This window comes from Hermetia illucens, chromosome 3, assembly GCF_905115235.1.
Source record: "Hermetia illucens chromosome 3, iHerIll2.2.curated.20191125, whole genome shotgun sequence".
Lineage (NCBI taxonomy): Eukaryota > Metazoa > Arthropoda > Insecta > Diptera > Stratiomyidae > Hermetia > Hermetia illucens.
In genome coordinates, this window is record NC_051851.1 from 35,479,438 (window position 1) to 35,489,437 (window position 10,000).

The 10,000-nt window shown below is 44.1% G+C and overlaps 1 protein-coding gene across 5 annotated transcripts in view; it reads right to left on the minus strand.

Moving 5' to 3' along the window:
- The window catches only part of LOC119652340 (V-type proton ATPase 116 kDa subunit a1), a 45,736-nt gene extending 36,294 nt beyond the window's left edge, over positions 1 to 9,442 (minus strand). For all 5 annotated transcript variants that reach the window (XM_038056360.1, XM_038056356.1, XM_038056362.1 and 2 more), the window contains exon 1: positions 9,287 to 9,442. The gene's annotated coding sequence lies outside the window, so the exon portion shown is untranslated. The remainder of the gene's footprint in view (positions 1 to 9,286) is intronic.
- Between the last annotated feature and the right edge of the window lie 558 nt (positions 9,443 to 10,000).

Below are 10,000 nucleotides of genomic sequence, written 5' to 3' on the forward strand. Positions count from 1 at the left end.
ACTTGTCTGGCCCCAAAACTAAGGACACACGAGAGATCGTGTGGTCTGAAGAGGCTATCTGCGCGTTTGACAAATCTCGTCAACAACTGGCTGACGCTACACTCTTGGCATTCCCTCTGCAAGATGCACCCCTAGCCGTTTTTGTTGATGCCTCTGACATCGCAGTAGGTGCTGCCCTTCACCAAAAGGTGGACCAAGTTTGGCAGCCGTTGAGCTTCTTCTCGAAGCAGTTGAATCCCGCTCAACGGAACTACAGCACCTACGATCGCGAACTGCTCGCCGCATACCTGTCCATCAAATACTTCCGTTTCTCCCTAGAAGGCAGGCCGTTCACAGTGTTCACGGACCATAAGCCTCTCACGTTCGCTTTGAAACAGAAGCCCGACAAAGCGTCCCCTCGTCAGCTTCGACACCTGAGCTTCATAAGCCAGTTTACGTCGGACATCCAGCACGTGTCCGGGAAGGACAACATTGTTGCTGACGCTTTGTCTCGTGTCTCCGAAGTTAACATCCCCGCCTCACTCGATTTCTCGGCTATTGCCAAGGCGCAAGTGGATGACGCAGCACTTCAGAGCCTCAAGTCCAACCCCAAATACAAATTTCGGGAGTTGCCCATCTTCGGCTCAAACCTCTCGCTCTGCTGCGAAGACTCGGAAAAGGGACCTCGGCCATACATTCCGGCCACATTTCGCAAGGAAGTGTTCCACGCAGTTCACGACTTGGCGCACCCCGGCATCAGGACAACAAACCGGTTAGTCACCGGAAAATACTTCTGGCCCTCCATGAACAAGGATATTAATTCCTGGGCCAGAGAGTGCATCGCATGCCAAAAATGTAAGGTCTCCAGGCATGTTAGGAAAGAAGTGGGCTCATTCCCCCGCACTACCAAGCGTTTCCACACCATACACCTCGACATTATAGGGCCTTTGCGAGACTCGCATGGTTATAAGTATTGCCTCACAATCATCGACAGGTTCACGCGGTGGCCTGAGGCAATACCTCTGAAAGACATCACGGCGCAATCATGTGCTGAAGCCCTCTGTCGAGAGTGGATACCTCGCTTTGGCGTCCCTGCAGTGGTCATCACTGACCAGGGAATGCAATTTGAGTCCACCCTTTTCTCCGAGTTAGGCAAACTCCTTGGTTTTAAACGCCAGCGGACTACGGCATACCACCCACAATCCAATGGGATGTTGTAACGTTGGCACCGGACGCTGAAAGCCGCCATTATGGCACGCGACGACCCGTCCTGGACGCAAGTCTTGCCTCTCGTCCTACTCGGCCTTCGTACAACCCGCCGAGAGGAATTTGCTGCCAGCCCCGCGGAGCTGGTTTACGGGGAGAACCCAAGACTCCCAAGCGATCCGGTCTTCGACAAGAGATCGGGTCTCACGGAGTCGGGGTTGGTGCGTCTGCTGAGGGACAATCTCCGGCGCATCAAGGCGACACCACCCACTCGACACTCATCCATACCTGCTTGTTCGCCCAAGGAACTGGACACATGCACGCATGTGCTGATCAGGACGGATGCCGTCCGGAAGCCGCTGCAGCCTCCATATGAGGGCCCGTACCGCGTTCTCGAGCGGGGAGAACATTTCTTCCAGCTCGAGATCGGTGGTCACAAAAAGGCGGTCTCTTTGTCCAGGCTGAAACCCGCGTGCGCCCCGAAGCAACGTCGTGTCCGCTTTGTGGATTAACGGCGAACGAAGTTCGGGGATCAGTCGCTGAAACCCCCTAGGTTTCATCTGGGGGCGGAGTGATGTGGCGCGGCAGGATTCGCAGCATTCGAAATTTATTTCGAATGTTGCGAGCGAATAGATGGCGCGGATCTATCCACTTTGCGTGGCACACCAAGGGAGTGGAAGATCGCAGTAATTATGTTCAGACCTGTCACTGAATTTAATTATTAAGTTGAAAATTGCTAAAGAATATGGAAGTCCTTTTTGAAAATAGAATTTGAGTTGAGTTTACTGTATAGAATTCGCGTTGGGTTTGCTGTATAAAATTCGCATTGAGTTCGCTTAAATATTTCAATAAAAATAATAAGTAATCATAATTCGCTTAAATATTTCAATAAAAATAATAAGTAATCATAATTACTTAATTGGATTACTTAAATGTAACGAAGCGCATTTGGCGATGAGAAAACTCACGGGCAATGTGGTGGCGCGCCTTGAAGGACGTTAGAGCAAAAGCAAAACCATCTGGGCCATCAACGCTTTCAAGCGCAGAGTAAAGTCGCCGGGCGTGACAGTTTAATTATTAAGCCACTTCCTATGAAATGAATAACAGTTCGAAACGTAAACTTCAATAGAACATAACTTTATACTAAAACCACATTCAATTGTAAATTTTGTTTTGGTAGAAAAGCACGTGCCTCCTTTTTCAGAAACAGACTACGGGCATGGAGTATTAATGGTGTATTTCCTGCTGAAATCGATTCTTGCCAAGAAATTAGCAAAGTGAAAGAGCTGGACAGGTGGTTACTGTAACAAATCAACCGATGCACAGAAACAAACACGATTCGGCGCATGCCTTTTCTCCTAAATCGGAACAAATTGTTATATGTGACGAAAAGCGGATTATGTACGATAAGCGCAGGCATTCATTGCAATAGTTGGATGAAAATGAATCACCAAAATACTGCCCGAAATGGGACATTCGCCAAGAGGCCAATGGCGTTTTTTGGTGGTCTGACTCAGGTGCCATCGATTGGCACATCGATCATGGTGGATGCCTACTGCCAGTAACTAGATGAAATGATGTGTTATCTTGCAGTTAAACAAACGAGTTTGACTAATCGATCAACTCCTATCCTCTTTCGCCAAAGTGACCGTAGCAAAATTGCAGGAGTTGATGGTCTCCCATGAGCCAGGCTTCCACATCAAAGGTATAAAATGGCTGAAGTGGGTCGATAGTATGGGCGCTTATTTGCATTCAAAGTAAATCGTTCAAATAACAAAGATTGAATTCGGACGTCCTACTTATCTATTTCAATGGAAACGACCCAATATTTCTGGTGGCTCCTGCAGTCCCTACAGATCTATCACTCCACTCATTAAAAATTTCCAAAATCTGAAACTTTTTACAAGGAGTAACAAGTTGGGAAACCGCAAGCTGGACGCTTCAGGTTCATACCTGAAGCGTTTGTGTATTTCTTTTATAAAGACATTTGAGTGTGCATTTCTCCCATTGAGTAAATCGATTTTAACAAGGTTTTATTTTACACAAAACCTTAAAAAGGGATGATCATTAAGATTCCAAAGGGCACAAGTGTTGAGTAATGTTCTGCATCGGGGTAAAATTCCATAAGAGGTTGAGGTCCAAAGCGAATTCCCCCGAGGTCGCATTCCTGCCGCCGATATTATTTCTCCATGTTATCGCAGACGTTTTCCGCGCTACTTTGACCAATTGACTATGACATTTTTCCTCAAATACCTCGACTGTGTTAATAGTCTTTACTACGGGTTTGGAGAAGGAGGCAAGCAGAGTACCAACAAAACCTAGGTTTTTAGTCTAACGATTCAGCATTCTTTCTGTCTGCATTATTGAGCAGAGTATTGAAAGCTGGGATCAATTTATATATCCAGGCGGCGTTGTTACTGCCGGCGACAGCCCCGCACTTTATACCACCAAACGCATTAATAGCGATATATCCGGCTTCGGCGTTCTCTCCAAAATTTGGCAACACACCTATGTTAACTGTGCAACAAGGTTCTCTTTATGCTCCAATATTGAAACCCCATCAACTGTCTTCCCTCTTAATTCTTAGTTGATCTAGATTGTAGATAGTTTTACCATAACTAGATAATAAAGGGATGGTACACGTAAAAGTTTGACGACAAATGCCCGTTTCAGGTTCTTCTATAGTGTCGTTGTTGCAGGAAGAAAAACGATGAGGGCCTTCTTTAACAAACGGTTGGGGGATTACTTGCTCATTTACTTCCAGAAATACTAAAATATGTAGCCACAAAACGAGGAATATACCTTTGTGTAACGAAGGCTCAGAATTATCTAAAATATAGTTCCATTTACATAATTTCATTTCCTAATAGGAAACTTTTGACGCACAATCATTTACTTGTATATTGTTACACTATTTCAACATAATCGCTTCGAAATTTTCATAATGGCACTGTAATTTTAGATGCTTGATTGTAATGGAGTTGCATTTTACATAAATCTGCAAGAACTTGGGGAATGGGTATGAAATGCAGACATATTCTCGAAAACAAAAGTGCGCTCAGTTTACCAGTGCTTAGCGAATTAACTTTTGTCAACTATAAAATAGGATTATACCTCCCCTACGAAAATTGGTGACATTGTCGTGCAAATTCACTCTCACCTAAGGGCACTTCCATAGAAGTTCATGCATTTGCATGCCACAATGTCCTTCATAGGAAATTATTCGAAATAACCTATTTCTTATTTCTACAATTTAGATGATAAAGAATCACTGGAGTACTTTCGGAGCAACATTATTGATAGCATATCAGAGGCAAGTGGCCGATAGTGTACCCTTATAGTGCCACCAGAAAACGCTTGTCCATAGGGTATGTTGACCATGTTGAATAAGCGAAGACTCTGAGACACAATTCCACCACAGAAATACCAACTTTCTCGTGTAGTGCTTCATTATGCTATTTGTAACAGGTCTCAGGTACGGCTTCTAACTAGCTCCTCGATACTGGCATGAAATTGTACACCGGGCACCATGTTAGGTGGAGAGGTGTTAGATTTAGGGTTTACCATGTTTTAGTTGCAGTGCCGCTCCCGCCTTTCCTAATTAGTGTGCCACAGAATAAGATTGAATAGGTAAACTCCCCTCAGGGGAAAGCCACGATCGTACTTTTCTAATCCATATACTAAAAAAATAATTGATTGCAGCTCTTCGGATAATAATTCAATTCTGAGCACGAGGGCACAGCTTTCCCAAAAATAGAAATGCTGATGAGACTTGATCGGGCTGATCCACGATCACCAAAGTACAGTTCATTTGAATTTTCCCCCCGGGACGTTCTGTTTTCTGGTGCGAATCTGAAATAATAAAAGTTTAGGGCAATCCGCGGTACGTCCTTAAAAGACCGGTTAGACAGCGCCCATGGAGCCAGGAAGCACGCAATGCGAAGAACACGATTCAGGATGGAAGACGCATGACGCATCACTTCCTCATATTTCTTCTTCAGGTATCGGTAAGATGCGGCCGATATGCTCCTTCTCCATACCTTGGCGCCCCTGGTTATTAAATATGATAGTGTATATTGGGCAATTACTGATTCTAAAGAACTCCCAAAAATGATTTAATTTCCGAATGAAAACCAACCAGAAAGAAATACAACGATGTAAAACTTCCCAATAGCGGCTAGTTCACTTCTTGGTATCAGAGATCGCTATCCATCAACACTCATCCCGTTCACACAATCGCTATGAAAATTGGTACATACACAAGGTTTTTAATGGTAAAGAGCTGCCGAAAAATCATAACAAGGGGTACGAATTATAAATCTTCGACAGTCTCAATCAAGATTCAAAATCGATCGCAATAAATTGATGCATTTTTCAATTATGAAAAAGTACGACTATAAAATGCTTAATGCGCAACGTGTGCGCGCCCTAATCCGTGAAGATCGGCGTTTAGCAGTTCGAATATTGGGCTCGTAACTGGATATGAACCGTGAAACGGTCTGACAAATTTTAACAGATGATTCCGGGATGAAAAAGTTGTGCGCAAAGATGGTTCCAAAGAACCTTTCTGAGAGCAAAATCAGCATCGAATGACCGTCGCAGAAGACTGTTTGGAACAAGTGGACAACGATTCCACGCTGCTTGATCGATATGATATGCCACCTTGTGACTTTTTTATGTTCCCTAGAACAAAATCGATGGTCAAAGGAACCCATTTTGAGTCAATTATTATTCGCTAGAACTGGTAAGAAAAATTAATAGCAATAGACAGCGATTTCTATCAATGTGCTTCAGCTGCCGCCACGACCTTCCGAGGAAATTGCACTCTTGCTCTAATGCTTTGCTCGATGGAGGTCTCGGTCGGTTACGACATTGTCGGCGTTTTTTTTAGCTTTGATTTGGGCAATCAGTTTGTGTTACGGTGGCTTTTCACTTCACCGCATTTTGTACGATTCAAAGTCGAGGTAAACCGAACCACGTACGGTTTCTACTACCTACAAACTCCTTCTTGATAGGACGTATGGTAACTAAATCGTTATTATTTACGGCAGTTTTGTGTTTCCCTGATTCGTTTTGTAATGGCACAATCTATGTTTCGCTTTTTGCACTAACACTCGGAGCCATCCCTTCCGTAGTCCGCCAAATCTTGTAACGCTCTCTCTCTCAGGGAAGCAGAACTCCATCATGCACACGCACTCCAAACGATCAACAAAATTTTCAGCTCCTTTACTTACAATCCCCCTCCTCCATTTAACACTTAGCTTTTACTATATCCTTTCGGGCCCTTGCAACCTGAACCTCATAGTCAAGGCCCTATCAGAAACTATGTCCTAAATCATGAAAGTACACTAGCCCTCAGAAGCAGTCTGACACAGGATTCGTGCCTATTATTAATCGGTTTTTATAATACAAAAGGAAAGTGCCGCATGAGGGAAAGTGATCTCCAGAAAGCAAACCTCTCACTTCGCTTATACCCAGAATCACAGTACATCTAATTAGTATCCATACTAAATGAACTGGACTTGGCAATGTATTGGGGAATCTTATCCGCACACACCATAGGCACTAAACCACATGTTGATATATCAACTACGAGACGTCTCCTCATGGGAGCAACGCAGTCCGTTCTTGTCTATGGTGCGGAGGTATGGGCTGATGCCCTTGACAAGGAGGTGCATCGTAAACGCCTCGCTCAAGTGCAGATGCGGGGAGCTTTGCGAGTGCCGTCTGCTTATCGCACCGTCTCCGAACCGGCTGTAATGGTGATTGCAGGAGTGATCCCCGTTGCCCTCCTTGCCAAGGAGCGCAAAGCTATCTATCGCCGTAAGGGCGAATACATAAGAGAAGTGGTTGCCCGTGAAGAACGTCAACGCACCCTTAGCGAGTGGCAACTTTCTCGACAAAATGAGCCAAGGGTCAAGTGGACTGCTCATCGGCTCATCGACAAATTAGACCCGTGGTTGAACAGAGCGCATGGTGAAATTGATTACTTCCTTACCCAACTTCTAAGTGGGCATGGAGGTTTTACCTGCGATTGGGAAGGCGCGACCGCCTGATTGTGTGTTCTGCAATGGAGCGGCGGATGACGCTGAACACACCTTTTTCTCTTACGAAAGGTGGGACGGCCTCCGTCAGCAGCTTATGCAGACGCAGGGGAGCTCTCTCCAGACAACTTTGTCAGAGAGATGCTGAAGAGCACTGGCAGCTGGAATCGTATTGCGCATTATGTTCGGGCTCTTCTTATTACGAAGAAGATTGAACTCGACCGGCGGAGGGATCGGACTGTAAGGGGTTCCCTGAAATAACAACTCCCTTCCTTCCCTCCCCTCCCGTTGATGAAAGGAATTCTCTGACTTAAAGGCTCCCAAAGCCAGGAGAACGAGAGGGCTAGCCCGAAGTAATGTGTCAAACGGTTCCAGGCTAGTTCTCTGATGACAGGGAGGTGTCTAGTTGATAGTCCGCCAGCGTGCTGTTGCGGGAGTCCAACACTGTGTGTAAACGCATTCACCTACCCTACTCCAAAAAAAAGCACATGTTGATACTGCTAAAGTTTTAAAGGCCTATGATGTGTACGGTCTATTGAGTGTGGATACTACCAATTAAATGTACTGTGGCCAGAATGTCTTCCAGATAACGCCGGAATTCTCACTCCAGTTGGAGAACGCGAGCTTTCCACATGTTATTGTCGAGGAGCCGGCGCAGATTCCGGAAACCGATCATGGACCATTATCGATAGCTAAAGGTCGTAGCCGTGAAATCAGTCTCTATCCAGGGCGCTGTTTAGGTCTCATTATCAATAAAAAATTTCGAAATTTACAGGTTTCTAGTTCAACTAATCATCCATTTAGTTCTTCTTACGACATGCAAGCAATTATCATATTCTTAAATCCCAGCTGTTCTTTAAAACGACAGTAGCTTGAAATAAATGGCCGAGCAACGATTTGAATTCAATAATTGATTCACCCATTCGCTTGGCCCCATGCCCAAGTTACACCCAACTCTGAACCTTTTACCATTTTCCTCCCTACCATAGCTCAATATTTATTATTCGCAGCTATCATTCTATCAAAACTACTCCTGAATAGCCCACTGCATAAGCACAGTATCAGTTGAACCTTTGCCAATTTGAAAATCCTGCTTTACCCGTTCGCTGTCAAGTAAACAACTTTTTTCATGCCATTAGTCAGAGGCAAGAAAATTGACGGCCACAAGAAGCGCTTCCACTTAGGCTAAAAGATGCTCGTACAGGTGCAGAAGAGATTCACGCGATCAGTCTTCGAATGCGTGTCTGCGCATCACATGACTTCGGGCCAAGCAACCTCATAGAGTTAACAGAAAACCCGTTCGACCGCATCTTCCTTATCACCTCCCTCCGTCGCTAGCAGCAATTACAGCATAATTGCTTCCATTGATTTCTCCCCGCGAAGCACTTTGACACTCGGCACGCAAATCAACTCCAATTGGCGACAGCAACTGCACAAGGGGAATCCCGTTCCGGGCGGGGGCGAGCTCGTTCGTCTGGCACTTGGCTGACAGCTCGACAACTTTTCCCATTTCACAGCAAGTCCGGGCCAGAACGATTTATAACACGGCCTGAAGTTCAGTGGAATAACTTTCCGTCATTTTTATCTATAATTAATATTTCATCCAGATCGTGATATGATAACGTCCACGGCTCTATCGCCTAACTGCATTCCATATGTGTGTACTCCCTGGCACGCTCCGCCTCGGGGCCACTAATGGCAATCGCTATCGAATGATATATCAATGATTACTTTGCACTACGCGGCAACAATGAATCACAATCTCGGCGTGTGGAAAAATCCGCGTTCAGTCGGGACCAGCTGAATCTCCATTTCACTGCGGTGGATTACGTTTATCAGCACGAGTGCTCCTAGCGTAAATACAGACAAAACTCATAAATCCACAGAACACCTCGATCCCCGCAATGGAAAAATCGATAGACGTAACCGAGAAAATTACGCCTCCCATTGTCACTCACAGAAAAGTCCCCACATTTAGAATGTTTTTCGCATTTTCACTGTTCACAAACTAGGACAAAAAATTGAACAAGACAGTTCCGAACAAATGCAAAACTTACTTTTATCAATGAATTGAATTTAAATTTTCCAATAAATTAATGAACAACTCTCATTAAAATCAGATACGGAGCACCGCAGTAAAAACCACCAATCCCTTCAAATGACCAAGAAAAACTGAGAAAATGTCTGCGACGACGTTGCCCGTTTGCAGTCTGCCAGTTCAACCGGAAAACAACATAACGATTGTGCCATTGTGAACTAACTTGAAATTGATAAAGCACACAACGTGTGTGTGAAGAATTTAAAGTACGGTACGATATGTATCGACACCAGCTACACCTAATTAGTGTTCTTGTGATCAGAAGGTAAAACTTAATTAGGGAAATGGTTTTTGAATGGGAGATTATCAGACCAGGTGATTTGATGATAAAAAATGAGTTCGAATAGAAATCACGAGGTCTGCATTGTATTTTTTAAAAGGAGGAAACCGTCGTTATATACTGCAGGCAATAAAAAGATAGCACTCTTGAAAATTTTAGATTGTTTTCTAAATCCACCATAAGTTAAATTTATTACATTCCTAAGATATTGTTTAAAACCATAGCAAGCCCAAGTCTAATATTTTTATTAGTATATCAATTACATTTAATCAAAGTTCAAAACATTGAATATTAAATTTAAATACTATTTTGCTGATGCTATGGTGCAATCAGGTCCCTGTAGATAATCGTTATACTAACTTACAAAGCAATTAATAGTATTTGAAATAATTT